This window comes from Lissotriton helveticus, chromosome 3_1, assembly GCF_964261635.1.
Source record: "Lissotriton helveticus chromosome 3_1, aLisHel1.1, whole genome shotgun sequence".
In the NCBI taxonomy this organism is placed as follows: Eukaryota; Metazoa; Chordata; class Amphibia; order Caudata; family Salamandridae; genus Lissotriton; species Lissotriton helveticus.
The window spans coordinates 1,404,260,767-1,404,278,594 of NC_136061.1; positions in this window are offsets into that span (position 1 = coordinate 1,404,260,767).

Sequence of the window (17,828 nt, forward strand, 5' to 3'; positions counted from 1 at the left end):
TTTCCTAAATTAACTAGGGTTGGGGTGATCCTGACGGTTCCAGATCCTGGGTCCACATATAGAGAAGGATGTTTTTTTTCTCCCACTTCTGTGCCTCCAGTTTGATGGTGTCCCGACTGTGGGTGTGCCTACAGCCACCAGAGATGATGAGCTTCACAGCCAAACATAAAGGAACACTAGTTGTGATTGCTTTGAAAACAATATGACTGGTTTGTTAAATGGTGCAGGCTGGAAAGGGGAACCAGTGGAGCTTTATTATTTTGGGGGTAATGTGGTCTTATTTCTTTAGTTCCTTGAGGAGGTATGCTGGGGTAAGTAGGATGCCTTTAAGGGGAGGCAGTTTGGAGCGCAGGAAGTGACGGATAAGGGGGTACCACCACCTAGATGCCACAGTATATGTAGAGCAGCTTTTTAGTTGCTTTCTGGGAGCAACGTGTTGTACCCTGCACACAGAGACATTGGAAACCTCGCGGCACCCAAAGAGAAGGTAAGACTGCGCGCAGGCTGTGGACATCTCGCGCCATCATTTTAAAACTGCTACTGAGCGGTTGAACAGTTGAAGTTTCTAGAAGGTCTCAAATGAAGATGAAGAATAATAAAACAAAATGTTCTCACCCAAATGACTTGCTCTGTGCACAGACAGCCGCAACTGTGACAAAGGGTAAATTAATAATAAGTGGAGTCTGCTGTGATTGACCACAGTGATATAAACAGCATACAACAAATATGACTCACGTTTGTGCCAGATAACAGTCATTAAGCACTCCACTGAAAAGTTCTGCAGGTGCAGGTTCCCATAAATCCACATCCATCCCAGCGCTTGAACTTCACGGGTCCGCTTGTGTTCCAGACCCCATGTGAAATAATTTGCAGGTGGAAATAGCTCCCCATGCACACCTCCAGAGTGCCAAACGTCCTCAGTTGTGCTTTCTATGCATCACCAAAGCACTCATCTTTACAAAACCACACCACCGCTGTATGGTACCAACCTTTATCTTTTTTAGAAGTCAAAGATGCTACCAAGCCGACTTTGCTTGCTTGGCAATGTTTTCCTTTAGGGTGAGGTTGTTGTCCAATGTAGTGACCGGTGAAAGTTGAGGTTTGAATGTGTCCTGATCCATGTCGTTGAACCAGGTTTGAACTAATTCTTGCATGTTGCCCTTGGAAAATAACTGGGAGTCTGTCTTGGTGGGGTTCAGCTTCAGATAGGCCCTGCACATTCAGGTCTGAATGAAGTGTAAGCAGTGTTTGCAGCATAGAATCAGTGTAGGAGAGGAGGCTTTGTAGTACAGCTCTGCATCATCAGTATATAGATGAATTTTGGTACAACGGACTACTTGTAAAAGTTGAAGATGAGGAAGGACAAGATGAAACCTTGGGGGAACTGGAGGTTAAAGGGATCCTCTGGGATCTAGAGATTTCCAAATGAATGGTGTGGCATTGGTTAGATAGGCAGGAGGAGGACCAGCGATGGATGTTTCCATTTAAGAATTCATTGTGTTGATGAGGGTGTGATGGATGACGGTGTTACAGGTGGCTGATGGGTCCCGCAATATCAGGAACCTTTATCTGTTGTCAAGGGGAGGTTGTCTATGATTCGTACTTTAGCTGCCTATTTTCAGCAGAGTCAGCATACACCACATTGGCAATCATGCAGGTAATAGTTAATATTCATGTGTCTTAAAGTTAAGCGTATACTGCTTTTTCGATTATATTTCTGATGAAGGGTAGCTGAGTGATGGGCCGGTAATTGGCAAGGTCATTAGGGTCTAGTTTGGGTTTCTTCAGGAGTGAGGGCAACTTTCTCTCTGGAGAGTGTTAAAATAAAGAAAGATCCGCAGTCCATAGGTATAGTTAAGGATTATTACTTTATTCTTCAGTTTAGATCCATAGTATAAAGATGTAATGTAGAGACCAGAAACAGACCCCACCAGGAGCAGTTACACTGCTCAGCCCCTCATACCAACTGACATCTCCTTACTGTTCAACCCTCCCAACATTCCGATGACATCATCAAGGGCCAAGCAGTAGAGCAGGGGCAAGCATAGGGAGGATGCACAAGACAAGCTACATTACAACACATCCCCCTTTCATCAAAATCAACAAATGAATCATAAGCACACATGAAATATAATTCACAAAAAGTAAATGTGCAGAGATGAAAAAAGCACAATGTGCAGAGATGAAAAAAACACAAAGGAAATGTCAAGAAGATTCAGAAACAAAGAGCCAAATAACACAGCGATTCAACCTCCAAGTTCTAAACCTTCTAACACTCCAAATACGTTATTAAATAAAACAATAAAGCTAGGACCCACACAAAGGTCCTAAGGCAATCCAGACAATATCAGGGACTAGATATTTCTCACCCAACAATGGAGGTACACATCCTCTCCATACAACCACAAAGGTAAAGTAAAACTAGCGGGGCGACTAAACTTTGTCGACCCCAAACCAAGTGTGAGACCAATACTCACAAAAACCACAGAGGTAAAAACATGCTATGCCTACGGGGCGACTAGCCAAAGCCAACCCACACCCTAGTGAGAGAACATTGCTCTGAAAACAAACCCCATAAAATGTCGCGCTCCTGTTCAAATGGGGCCGCTGGATCCCGGAGTAGTGGGGGGCGGAGGCCCACAGTCAGAGGAGCACCGTCCAGGACCGAGGTTTTAACTTTATGATTTGGAAGGTTTATTGGAACCACTGTAAAGTAAGAGGACTTTAATCTCCATATCGGAGTGGTTAGGACCTACAGGCATATTGGCGCCATAGATTCCTTGTTGCCTTGGAAGCATAATAATTTTTTGACTTTATCTTTCGGGAACCAATATATAATAGAGGGACTGGACGGGGCGCAGGAGTATAGACACTTAAGGTGCAGCTCTTTAACACCCATCAGGTTTTTAACTGTGTATTTTTTAATAAGAGATACTATTTGGCTTGTCTTGAAGAAGGTGGTCGCCATCAGAAAATACCCCCGAAACGTGTCGACGCATTTTTCTGCTCACTTGATTGTATCCAAGGAATGTGTTCATGCACATATGAACACATACATGAAATGAATTCCATGTGGAACAATCCAAGCATGATGTGATTATTATATTGCACTTTTCTCTGTCTCTCATATTTATGTTATTGTGGTTTTTCTGTATTGTTATGACTTCGATGAGGTTGTGATTTGTGTTTGTTTTAATTTTTAAATCAAAAGAACCAACATTGTTTTTTAATAAATCTATATATACTTGGTATACAAAAAAAAGAGTAAGTCCGAATGAGGTTGCACACTGCTCGTCCCATCAGCGTGTGACCCCGGAGCATGATGGTCGATGTAGTCGGTATCAGCAAGTACGCTTCTACCCGAGTTTAAAGTCTTGAGGGTGTTCACTGGTGTGCTTGCCATCCCTGGACACGTGTTTCGCGTTCATTAACGCTCATCAGCAGGGATTAGGCGTGTGCACGGGGTTGCTGCGTGGGCTGCCGAAAATATTCTCAGGTCCAGATACCTCTTAAGGCGCTCAGGTGCGTTGTCTCGAGGTCGTCACCTCCACCGGCTCAAGGGAGCCTGTATAAATAGTAAGTCCGAATGAGGTCGCACACTGCTCGTCCCATCAGCGTGTGACCCCGGAGCATGATGGTTGATGTAGTCGGTATCAGCGGGTGCGCTTCTACCAGAGTTTAAAGTCTTGAGGGTGTTCACTGGTGTGCTTGCCATCCCTGGACACGTGTTTCGCGTTCATTAACGCTCATCAGCAGGGATTAGGCATGTGCACGGGGTTGCTGCGTGGGCTGCCGAAAATATTCTTAGGTCCAGATACCTCTTAAGGCGCGCAGGTGCGTTGTCTCGAGGTCGTCACCTCCACCGGCTCAAGGGAGCCTGTAAAATAGTAAGTCCGAATGAGGTCGCACACTGCTCGTCCCATCAGCGTGTGACCCCGGAGCATGGTGGTCGATGTAGTCGGTATCAGCGGGTGCGCTTCTACCCGAGTTTAAAGTCTTGAGGGTGTTAACTGGTGTGCTTGCCATCCCTGTACACGTGTTTCACGTTCATTAACGCTCATCAGCAGGGATTAAGCGTGTGCACGGGGTTGCTACGTGGGCTGCCGAAAATATTCTTAGGTCCAGATACCTCTTAAGGCGCGCAGGTGCATTGTCTCGAGGTAGTCACCTCCACCGGCTCAAGGGAGCCTGTATAAATAGTAAGTCCGAATGAGGTCGCACACTGCTCGTCCCATCAGCGTGTGACCCCGGAGCATGATGGTCGATGTAGTCGGTATCAGCAAGTGCGCTTCTACCCGAGTTTAAAGTCTTGAGGGTGTTCACTGGTGTGCTTGCCATCCCTGGACAGGTGTTTTGCGTTCATTAACGCTCATCAGCAGGGATTAGGCGTGTGCATGGGGTTGCTGCGGGGCTGCCGAAAATATTCTTAGGTCCAGATACCTCTTAAGGCGCGCAGGTGCATAGTCTCGAGGTCGTCACCTCCACCGGCTCAAGGGAGCCTGTATAAATAGTAAGTCCGAATGAGGTCGCACACTGCTCGTCCCATCAGCGTGTGACCCCGGAGCATGATGGTCGATGAAGTTGGTATCAGCGGGTGCGCTTCTACCCGAGTTTAAAGTCTTGAGGGTGTTCACTGGTGTGCTTGCCATCCCTGGACACGTGTTTCGCGTTCATTAACGCTCATCAGCAGGGATTAGGCGTGTGCAAAGGGTTGCTGCGTGGGCTGCCGAAAATATTCTTAGGTCCAGATACCTCTTAAGGCGCGCAGGTGCGTAGTCTCGAGGTAGTCACCTCCACCGGCTCAAGGGAGCCTGTATAAATAGTAACTCCGAATGAGGTCGCACACTGCTCGTCCCATCAGCGTGTGACTCCGGAGCATGATGGTCGATGAAGTCGGTATCAGCGGGTGCGCTTTTACCCGAGTTTAAAGTCTTGAGGGTGTTCATTGGTGTGCTTGCCATCCCTGGACACGTGTTTCGCATTCATTAACGCTCATTAGCAGGGATTAGGCGTGTGCACGGGGTTGCTGCGTGGGCTGCCGAAAATATTCTTAGGTCCAGATACCTCTTAAGGCACGCAGGTGCGTTGTCTCGAGGTCGTCACCTCCACCGGCTCAAGGGAGCCTGTATAAATAGTAACCTGCGTGCCACGAGTGGTACCGGACCTGAGAATATTTTTTGGCAGCCTGGTAGGACAAGCAGTGTGCGACCAATTGGACTTTCTTTTATATTCAAGCTCCCTTGAGCTGGTGGGGCTGACGAGCCCGAGTTACGCACTTGCGTGCCACGAGTGGTACCGGACCTGAGAATATTTTTTGGCAGCCTACGCAGCACCCCTACATATATGCCTATTCCCTGCTGACGAGAGGTAACAACCTCGAAACACGTGTCCAGGGATGGCCAACGCACAGTGATTTTTGCTCAAGACTCTGGCAGAGGCGCACCCGCTGATGCTTACTTCATGGACCACAATGCTTTGGGGCAACACGCTGGTAGGACAAGCAGTGTGCGACCAATTGGACTTTCTTTTATATTCAAGCTCCATTGAGCTGGTGGGGCTGACGAGCCCAGGTTACGCACCTGCGTGCCACGAGTGGTACCGGACCTGAGAATATTTTCTGGCAGCCTACGCAGCACCCCTACATATATGACTATTCCCTGCTGACGAGAGGTAACAACCTCGAAACACGTGTCCAGGGATGGCCAACGCGACAGTGATTTTTGCTCAAGACTCTGGCAGAGGCGCACCCGCTGATGCTTACTTCATGGACCACAATGCTTTGGGGCAACACGCTGGTAGGACAAGCAGTGTGCGACCAATTGGACTTTCTTTTATATTCAAGTTCCCTTGAGCTGGTGGGGCTGACGAGCCCGGGTTACGCACCTGCGTGCCACGAGTGGTACCGGACCTGAGAATATTTTTTGGCAGCCTACGCAGCACCCCTACATATATCCCTATTCCCTGCTGACGAGAGGTAACAACCTCGAAACACGTGTCCAGGGATGGCCAACGCGACAGTGATTTTTGCTCAAGACTCTGGCAGAGGCGCACCCGCTGATGCTTACTTCATGGACCACAATGCTTTGGGGCAACACTCTGGTAGGACAAGCAGTGTGGGACCAATTGGACTTTCTTTTATACAAAAAAAAGACATTCCGATGACATCATCAAGGGCCAAGCAGTAGAGCAGGGGCAAGCATAGGGAGGATGCACAAGGCAAGCTACATTACAACACAGAGCTTCTGGGAAAATGACTTGCATGAGATAAAAACAAACAAAAGGAAATGGTAGGATGCTTGCAGCATGTCGCTCTTGTTTGCATTCCAACCCATCGTTCATTTGCCCATCATGCCGCCTCCTTTTGGTCTCAGGCATATGAAGACCAGTCCTGACCTTTCTCCAATAGGAACAGTGCAGCCCAAACTCCCAGGCCAGGCCCTTCATGAACCAGAACACAAGCAACACAAGACCATGTTTGCCCATATTAGGACTCTTCAGTTAGATGTAGGTTGGTTCCAGTGGGACAGTGAGCACTGGACCTACGTCTGGGCATACCTGTGGTAGCTTCTCCAGAGAGGGCTTTGATTAAGTACGAAGGTGAGACACTATCTTCATATGAGCGGTCCTTGGGGAAGTAGAGTTTGTCAGCAATGTCTTCAAGAGATAGGGCTTTAAAGGCTGACAATTGTGGGATGTTACAAGCGGAGGGTCTAAGAGGGAAACAGGCTTTGAGTTGTCGAATTGCAGATCTTCTGTATCTGGTATATGTTGTCCTTTTCTTGATCTTGGGTTTTATTCAACATTGCTAATGGTCCTACAGTTTAATTTAGTAATTGAAGCCAAGTTCAGTACTCTTGCAGTTGAATGACAGAATGTCAAGGACAAGAATATCGGTTTAGCAAAGCCCTGAGGGGACACTGGCTGAGGTTTCAAGGAAGTTTCTTCATTGGTGACATGTTGGTAACATCCCATTCAAAATAAGAACATTTACAGTGTCATTTAGAGGTTGATGGCTGCCATGCTAGTCAGCCAAGTCATCTGAGGTTCTGACCTCGTCTTCCCCAGGGTTTGCTTTGAATGAAGAAGAGTTTACTGAGTGTCTGCCTTATTGTTTTGGTCCTGCTGTGCAATCTCCTTTATTTTTCAAAAACAAACACACAAAAACAAAGACCCTGTTGTACAGGGAGTTTTCTCCATGCAAGCTGCAGAACTTGTTTGATTTTCCTGCCCGGGAACTCCAAATATTACATGGTAGTCTTAGGTTTGAAAATCTAAAAGGGTTGCCCCGCTCTGTCCTAAATAGGGTTGGGCTACAAACTCTATAACCTTCCTTGGGAAGGTGAACTGCCAGTTTGTGGTGGTTCATTTGAATTGCCAAACTTTAAATTATCTTTTTTAATCTAAAAGAGTTACACCCACACACCAAGGCTACAGTGTAAGATGTTACAAAGGGCTGTGTGACCAAATCCACTTTCAAAAGCTGCTGAGAGCTTGAGTAGCAGTAAGAATATTCACATTGCTGCAGGTGATGAATGCTTACCAAAACAGCCAAAGCAAGCATGTTGCCACAGAGTCCAACACAGGCAATGTGGAAGTGAACAAAGTCAAACCAAGCTTCCAGGGATCCAAGGATGAAAGTTATCCGCGTTTTTTCAATCCTAATCTTTCGATTTTATGGCTTTCAGAAAAGAGAAGTCACAGTGCTGGTAACGAGAAAACTTTTCTTCCAATATATAGTTCCTGCAAGGGTTTGGGGATCCTAAAGTCAAGGAAAGGAGCAGAGTTCAAGCTCTTCTGATAGCCAACAGGGACCAACTGGGCTGTAACATAGGAAATATACTTGCTCAAGAATTTGGATGCATTTTGGCAAATTTTAATTCCTTTTGTGTTTTACCCCAAAAAGTCAATGAACTGTCAAGGAGGTTTTCTCACTCTGATCTCCTGTTCCCTTCGGCCAATGTTAGGAGTAAGGTGGGCTCATTTTTACCCATCTTCCATTTCCTGCAGTTTTCTTAAATTATTTAAGATACTCCTTCATTATTAACAAATGTACAACGTATGTAGATTATGTACGTCACCCAAGAATGTAACCATTGCAGATGCTGTCATTCGGTATGGATGGCGTACGGATAGAGAAGAACCAAGTGTCTGGCGAGAGACGATACCATTCTCCAATCACATGGACGCAAACGTCTCAAAATCCACCCCACTAACTGCATGTAGTGGAAAAGAATTTGCGATGTCCACGTAGGCTTTTTTATTGGTGGAATACTTCCGTCTATTTTAAAATGCTTTGTAAATATTCCCTCAGAACAATATTAGGAGCGAGTAGACACGAACATCCCTATGAAAAGGCTAGAGTGACCCTCGTCTTTGAAAAGGCGTACATGATGTAAGAGTGATCGCTATTTTTTCACCTCACCAAACGACTGACATAACATCAACAACTATACTGTAGATTAAACTTTGACGAGGAGGTGTTTGTCTACCATCTTTGGTAAATACATCCACAGCTCTCTGAACAGGAGGAATGCAGGCTCCAAGATCAGAGAGTTACATTTATAAACTTTTCCACAAGAGAATCACAAATGTCAGTCGTGGCAGATTGATGCTTCTTTCATGAATGTGATAATCTGTCAGATTTTTATATATGTTATTATCAAATTGTTCTATTAAAAATCATTCATGTTTTTTCTTAGCTGCTGAGTTTTTTTAAGCAAAAGTTAATATGTTTGACTTTGAATGCTTTGGCATCTTTTTAACAATATAATTTACTTGATTAAACCAGTCCACGGGTTATGGCTATAAATCATGTTGGTACAAACTGTTTAAAATCATAAAAAGCACCTGGAAGTTATCAAACTCGGGCAGGTTCCCAGAGTAAGACTAGTGAAATTGCTTGAAAGCGTTTCTGCAAAAATAGATACAGACTGTCTTTTTAGTATGTCTAGATGTTTAACATCTTCATTCTTTGGATTTCCACACATTGGCAAAGCAGTTAGATCTGAATTTAATGTGCTAATGCATGACGGGTTAGCACATTAATGCCAGACAAGTGGCTATTTGAAGAAAGCCAGTTGAAAGTGGCATGAACAAAGCCCACTCTGTGTATATTTTAAGTAATATGTCTGACAGCTGCACTGTGTAAGCCCAGACCTAAAAGAGACCTAATAGAGAGAACTACCAAGACATCAACTACGTCCTTCTGCGTAGGATTATCGCAACGCATTCCAACTTTAAAGAATTCCACCAGGTAAGAACACGTCCAATCATATGTACAGCGTGGCTAAGATTTATGTTGGAGAGAGAGTTAGTAAAAGGACTGAGGAGAAACACTGGAGTTCAGCAGGTCACCCTTATGTGACTTGTGCACATTTCATCTCTAGTTGTCTTGCAGGCAATTACCCCGTGATTTTGTCTCCTGTACATTTTACGAAGATGCCATCTCTGAAACGCTATGCCAAATAGATGCTGTCTGGGGAATGCCCAGCTTGACTGGATGGGTCTTGCACTGGGCTGTCTTTTTGTTACCAGGTGTCCACTGAGATGCTTGAAGAAAATGTATAAAAAGCTGATGGTTTGCACGGATGACGCACAAATATGATTACAGCAAAGGTGCAGGGCAGTACTCGGGTGTGATTGAATGTTGAATTGTTGGGCTTACAAAATGATTCCCTATTTAACTTCCTTCCGCCCGCAGCCATTTGCACTTAATGGCTTCTTTCGAGTATCCCCAGGAACAAAGCTGGAGTCCCATCAACAGAAGCTGGGAGAACAAATCTCTCACACACTAAAACCTTCTTACACCCCGTTCTCCAGAAGCTCCTGCACGTGAGGCATGCTATGTCTAGTAAAGCAGATGTATGTCTTTTTGACTAGCCCTATTCTCCTTTTGAGCTGATGCTAACTTTCAGATGAATGCATTAGTCAATAAGTCGTCCATAGCACACAAAGACCTTTAGTTATTCCTATATGGCACACAGGGCAAGTAATTTAAAACCCACAATATTTGAAAGCCAAGATAAAACGCTATGCATTTTCAATGCTAGCAAAAAGGACATAGCTATAATCCATTCACCACTAGGATGCTAATTCAGATCCAATCCAAAATTAGCCCCCATTCGTCACTCAGCAGCATTGAGAAAGCAGTCCCCTAACACTTGCTCATTGGAGTCAGTTGAATGCCTTTGACTGGTTCTGCTTTATCTTAATTACTAGATTCCCTCCCTGACACTGGGCCCGTACGTTGTTGTGTCTCCATGATCCTTATTTTTTTAACCCTTCTCATTAAGGGGGTGTAAAGGTTTGCTGACACTACTCAGCCTACCCTCCAGATAGAGCTGAAACTGAGCTGCAAGACACCCAAATTAGCTGTTTAATGGTGATGTTCCAGAAGGAGAATGTTGGCTTCAACAGTGTTGGATATGGTGCAGTAATATGCAGAACTTTATTCTTTGCTGATATTAATTAGCAAGAAGGACATTTACGTTTTTACTGTAACCATTGTTTGATCTTTTTAACTTGATTTCAAGGATAGTATTAAATCAGTTAACACTTGAAAAAGAACTTGCTCTGAAAATCATTAACTCCAGAGTATTTTACCATAAAGTTTGCGCTATATAAAACTTTATAAATAAATGAGTATAAATCTTGTCTTTGACCAGCATCCTGAAAGATAGCACTCCACACCAAGGTAGTATTAGCAGCATGTCCACTTTATCCATCCTCAGCCACCTCTCCATCAACTATCATTTCCACAAGGCTCCTTTCAGAACCTCTGACAATGTAACCTCAATAGTGATACCAGTGTATCATGCAAATACCACAGATCTTTCCCTTTTTTGTTTAAAGGAAACGTACACATACCGTACATCAAATTACAAAAATAATTGCCACTAGTGATGAGTTTTCAGGTGTGAGGTGTGAGAGTGACTTGTAACAGATGTCAATGGACGGGAAACTCATAAATGTTGAAAGAGTGCTAATAAGGTATATGAAAATAATATGGTGAAGGACGTTATGGAAAACAGTGGTGCTGTAGAATGATGAGCTGGTGGAAATCTTGTCGGATTCTTGGTCCTATCTGAGCATTATTTTGGAAAAGTTAATTAACAAATTGTATAAGATGAATATCAGGCATTAGGGTTATGGGGGACAGGCACTTCAAATGAAGGACTACTTTGTAGATACCATTGAATATACATAGGATATGGTTCCTGAATAGATGTACTTGGCTGTCATAGTATTTTAGGGTTGCCCCATAAGAAAGATCTTGGAATATGTCTAGATCCTAATGCTCAAAGTCAGGCATGTGTTCTCAGGTGGAGAATGAGTGTGCTTATTTTTCATCTTTGTTTCCTGAGGTTTTCACTAAAGAGTTATGCTGTGTGAAAAATATGTTCACCACATTAAACTTAGAAACATGCAGTTCCAGTGGTTGCAAAAGTAAGAAGGATGCTTTTAGGTGTTCATGATGCTGTGTGTCAAAAGTTGGAAAGATTGCAGCAAATGGTGGTAATTACGCCCATCGAGCCTACAAAGTGGTTGGCTCCTGATGTTGTAGCTAGCAGGGCTAATAGGTCAATCTGACTCTGTCGATTTAAGGGCACTAAATAAAGAAATTATAGTGGACCAGTTTCCTCAAGCAAAAGTCACAGAAATGTTGTCTACAGTAGCAGATGCCACATTCTTCACAACCTTGGATTTGGTGTCTGCTTAACATCGGAACAAATTGCATCATGGTTCTAAAGAACTCCCTAGCTTTCCAACACCTACGAGGTCTTTCAATTTTTTTTTCTTTTATAATTCTTTTTAATAAATCAAGGCATCAAACAGTAAAAGACACAATACAAACAAATCACATTATAATCTGCAGTACATTGGTGAGAAGTGGGGGGGGAGGTGGGGGCAAACCAAAGCATATACTTATTAAAGGCATCACAGGGATGGGGGAACATCAAATACTGAATTTCTAGGTGGTGTACAAATCTCTCCTCTATACTGATTCCAAATTGAGGCCCATTTCTGGGGGTGCCCTCTCGCAATATACACAGTTTTTTCTCGAACATACTCCAATCCAAATCCTTTTTCCAGTTCTCGAGGGTATGGGGGAGTTCAGCACCCTATTGTTGAGCGATATTTCTTTTCGCGATCATATAGCTTAGTGTGGTCCACTGTGTCTGTGCATTGTTGAGGTCAGTAGGTTCACATATATTGAGAAGGCACCTTCGCACCTCCGGCAACAGGGAGACACCCGTGACCTCCTGAATAGTATTATGAATCCTACCCCAATACTCGACCATGTAGCAGCACTCCCAAAAAATATGTAAAAAAGTACCCACTAAGCCACATTTACGTCTACACAATCCATCTTCCAACAACCCCATCTGTACAAGACGGGGACCAGTAACATAGACCCTATGCAATATTTTTAACTGCACCAGTCACAATCTTGCGGGAATAGAGACCACTTTTGGGGAGGACACAGCTGATTGCCAATCTTCATCATCCAATTCTAATCCATCTCGTGTCCACTTATTCCTTAGCTCCTTAAGTAAGTCCGCCCTATTATTGATAAGTTTCTTATAGATCAGGGAGATCGCTTTTTCAGGAAGATGGCCATCTAAGATTCTATCCTCAAGAGGCGCGGCCTCCGGTAGCTCCTCCGCCATAGGCAGAGCAGCCACTAACGAATGTCGCACTTGCAAATAGCGGAAATATTCAGAGTCTGAAAGCTCAAACTCTACTTGCATTTCTTTGAATGATTTAATCCGCCCCTTGCCCCACATGTCCTTAATAGTTGAAATCCCTATCAGCTCCCATTTATCAAATCCCTTTGTGTTCCACAGCTTACCTAATCTCTCCGAATCAAAAAGCGGGGTTGCCAGTGTCAATTTGTCTTTCCACCCCAAAGAACTCGTGGCATCCTGCCAGATTTTTACTGCATGTTTCGTCGGTCCCGTGAGACCGAGCTTCACCGGTTTAGAATACAGTGCCCTAATATAACTACCACCTGGGAGGAGCCATTTGTCCATAGCATATCAGGGGTCTGCAACGGGACCATATGTTCCTTGATTAATAGCAGCCAGCTGGGAGGCCCAGTAATAACGCTTGATATCCGGGAGGGCGATACCTCCATCATACCACGGGAGTGTCAGCTTGGCTAAAGCAATACGGGGCCTCCCCTCCCATAGCAAACTACGTTGTATCCCCTGTACCTCGCGGAAATAACTCGCGGGCACTACGTCCAAAGTATTTTGAAGGGCATAAAGGAAGCGGGGCAGGGACATCAACTCGGCCCAACAAAGAGATCGGAAGCCTTCTCCAATGAGCGAGTCACTCCTAAGTCACTCCTAAGCCTCTGCAAAGAGGGAAGAAGATTTTCAACATATCTAGCTGTCGGGTCCAGAGAGACAAAAATACCGAGATATTTAAATCCACTCGTATTAATCTGGATCGGACAATTTCTCGGAGGAACCGGGGCCTCTCCACTGAGGACATACAACAAACATTTCCCCCAATTAATGGAAAGTCCGTAATTTTTACCGAAAGATGCTAGGACGTCACATACCACCATGAGGGATTTCCTAGGGGAGGTCAAATAAAGCCGAATATCATCCGCATATAGGGAGATCCGATCCTCCCACTCAGGGGACCATCGTATTCCACGGATTGATGGTTCCCAGCGGATCCAAGCCGCCAGGAGTTCCAAAGCTAGGGAGAAAAAGAGAGGAGAGAGGGGGCAGCCCTGCCGCGTGCCCTGTCCTAAATGAAAGGGTGCCGAGACCGTTAACCACTACCTGGGCGAGCGGCTCAGCGTATAATAACCGCACCCAGCCAATAAATTCAGGTCTGAATCCGAACTTAGCCAGGAGCGTCCATAATTAGGACCATTCAACAGTATCAAAGGCCATGGTTGCATCAAGGGAAGCAATAACAGCTGTTTCCTGCAGTGTGTGAGCTCTGGCTATCACGCCATGTAACCGTCTTAAATTCAAGGCAGTATTTCTATGGGGGATAAATCCTGATTGGTCTGGGTGGATCAACCCACTAATCACTTTTATCAATCTATTCGCAAGGATCTTGGCCAATATTTTGGGCTCCGCATTTAATAAAGAAATAGGCCTATACGAGGCACACTTATTTTTGGGCTTACCTTCCTTATGGATTACCACCACCGATGCCACTCTCTGGTCCCTATGCAAGATCCCCTTCTCCCGGGCCTCAACAAACATACCTTTAAGATAATGGGCTAGTCTATCTGGTCTGAGTTTGTAAAGTTCAATTGGGAGTCCGTTAGGTCCCAGCGCCTTGCCTGAGTTCAACCAACGGATAGCTTGAGCTATTTCATCAGCAGTCAGGGGACTAGCCATAAAATCAATATCCTCTTGAGACAAACAAGGAAGCCGTATATCACGAAGTAATAAATGGGAGTCCTCCTCCGGTCGATCCAAGACCGAGGCATAAACAGTTTGAAAATATTTTGCAAAGCTATCTACAATACTCTGGGGGTCTGTGAGCAACTCTCCTTCGTCCGTAACTAGTTCTGGGACAACGCGCCCGGCCCTTTCTTTCTTGTCCAGCCAAGCGATTCCTGCCTTATCTCCAAGATCATAGAGCCTTCCTTTCTGTTCCCTGTCGAGAGCTCTAGCCCTATCAGTGACTAATGAGTTATAATCATGCTGTTTTAGACTCAAAACATGCAATTTAGCTTGTGTCACCCCTTGCTCCAATTCCTCCTCCAATCTCCCAATCTCAGTTTCCGCCTCAACAATTTCTTTATTCTTTTCCTTTTTGGTTCCAGCTATTAATGATCAAGCTTGACCCCTGATAACCGTTTTGAATGCCTCCCAAAGTGACACCACAGAGGACACCGATCCTTCATTATCTACAAAATAATCGTCTAGGTCCTTGCGAATTTTGGGATTTCGAATATACCTTGGTTTAATAGGGGCAATTCTACCCGCATAGTGCAGTGCGATACTAAACCGAAGCCAAAGTGGGGAGTGGTCAGAAATGCCCCTAGCAAGATGAACCGCTTCTTTGATGTAGGATGCTTGATCCGCTGGGACCAGACAATAATCTAACCGGGAGAGGCTGCTGTGTACACCCGAGTGAAAAGTGTATTGCTTCTTATCTGGGTGAGATAGTCTCCAACTGTCAACCAAACCTATTGCATCCATAAAATCAGGTAACCATCTCTGGGCACGTCTCATATCTCGTGGGGGGTATCTATCCAATACCCCAGAAACTACAGCATTGAATTCACCGCCTATAATCAAAAGTCCCCCGGCAGTTCGAGTAATAGTTTCCCCAAATCAAAAAAAGTGGTAGATTGTAGACCCGGGGGGACATAGACCGATAAGAAGGTTAAAACATTCCCCTCCCATCTACCCGAGATCCCAACGTACCTTCCCCTGTCATCCGCCCACGTGGAATCTATCACTAAGAGGAGTGCCTTTCGAATCAGGATACCCACCCCCCTAGACCCAGATGTAAACCCTGCATGAGCAACCAAATTATAACCCATCCTATGCATAGCCATGCATGAGTTTCCAACTAAATGCGTTTCTTGAAGCAAGACCACATCTGGCACGTGGCGCCTGAGATATTGAAGGACCACACTACGCTTGATTTTGTCCCCCAACCCAATACATTCCAACTTATAACCTTGAGTTCACTACCCCCCATCATCATAGGAAAAAGAAAAATGATCATCTGATGTCTGTTACATGCTATTCAAAATTAATACACTGATGCCATCGATAACACAATACATAGAAAAAATTTAACCAAATGCCAATACTGTAGCATACAACTAGCAGTGGACCTATCGCCCCCCTGCACCCCAATACTAATCTACAACTAACTAGAGGTAGAAAATAGAGGGAGGGCCTATACTCGCCCGCCACCTCACCTCACCCCGCTCCCAACTCCATTGCATCCACCCCATTTTCACATCAATATATTGCAGCACTTATGCAAGCATCGTAAATCAAGGGAGAACTGTACACACCCCTTCCTTCCCTTGATCTCAACACATTACTGTTTAAGCCCAATGTCACCATTTCACATTATTCTTGATCTCCCATCTCGCCCCGGTCTTGACCCTCCTTCTCTGAAGCAATCACAATATCCAACCAGTCTGCCGCCACCTCAGGATTTTCAAAAAACCAGGCCTTTCCATTTAGTTCTACTCGGAGCCGGGCCGGAAACATTATAGCATATTTAAGTCCTTTGTCCCTCAGTTTTTTCTTTACTGAAAGGAAGCTCTGACGTTGTTTCTGAACTGTCTGGGTAAAGTCTTGGAAGAAGGAGAGGGTCACATTCTCATACTGCAAGGGGGGTCCATTCCGTGCAGCCTGTAAAATCACATCCCTGTCTCGAAAATTCAGGACTTTTGCGATCATAGGACGAGGGGGCGCTCCTGGTCTTGGCCTACCCTCCGGGTCTCTATGCGCACACTCAATTGTGAACAGATTACTGAGGCTCTTAGGTTTGAGATGGTTAAGGACAAGAGTTTCAATAAACAGTTCCGGTGTTTGACCTTCTGTTTTCTCGGGTAAACCAAGAATGCGGATGTTATTACGCCTGACCCTTCCTTCATATTCGTCCAGCTTACGATCCGTGAGAGCTCTCGATGTCTTAAGGTTCTGCACCTCTTGCTGCAACTGACTCACATCGTCTATTAGGCAATTAGTCTTAAGTTCAAGTGATTTGACCTTCTCATTGGTCTTCACAAGGTCTGCCCGGATTAGCCCCATCTCGATTGTAACCCGTGTCTAGTTTGGCGTCGAGGGCTTCCATCTTTTGGCCCTGCAATGCCTGCACCCCATTGATGGCTGCCATAAGATCCGTTAGCGTTGGCTCGGTGGGAGCAGTTAGTACTTCCTCCCCCACTAATGACGTCTTCTTTGCTTCCCCCGGGGACCCCTTAGGGATGGTGTAGCTATCCAGTCTATTTGCTTGGATAGTCCTGGAACCCTTGGAGGAGCGCGATGTGGGCTCGTCTAGTTCCGGTCGTGCCGCCATTCCGTCGCAAGCTATCACTTAGACCCAGTCAGAGTGAGTACATTCCCAATATGTCTTTCAAATTTTTAAGAATGTAGTTTGTTCTTGCTTCAGCTGCCTTGGTTTTTCAAAGAGTAATAAAGTATATGTTGGATAATATAAATGGTATGCTTTGTTTTCAGGATGATGCTCTAATTTTTGGATCTTTGGTCTTACTTTGAATGCTGACAAGTGTTTGTTTGTGAGAGAAGCGATATCAGTTTTCAGGCACACTGTATCTATCATGGGAGTGAAACCAAAGCAAGCTTTGGTAAACACTATTTACAATGTGTCCAACCCTTGTAACCAGGAAGAGTCCTCTCCTTTCTTGCGATGGTTGAATTTTGTAGCTGTTTCTTGCTCAATCTCTCAGACAAAAACAAACAAATAAGAAGACTATGTAATAAGGGAGCGAAGTTGAAGTGAGCCCGAGAGTCTATGTTGGAGTTTGAAGATGTAAAGTTAAAAATGAGAAGTGCTCTGGATTTAAGTCATATATTACAGGGAAATAGACCAGAAAAATGATTAGTGAAGAAAACACTAATTTTACTAGTTTGATGATAGGAAGATAGAGTTTAAAAAAACATAAAAAGGTTGGTGGTATTTAGGATTGAATGAAGATACGTGCCCCACTTGGTTCAAAACATTGGTCTAAGTTCTCTGACCCAAAGAAGCTAGTTTAGATTTTCAAAAAAGCAGTGAAGGTGGCAACTGGTATGATCTGGAATCTAATTAAAGTAGCTGAATGAATCAAACTCCACTACTGAGAAGAGTACTGC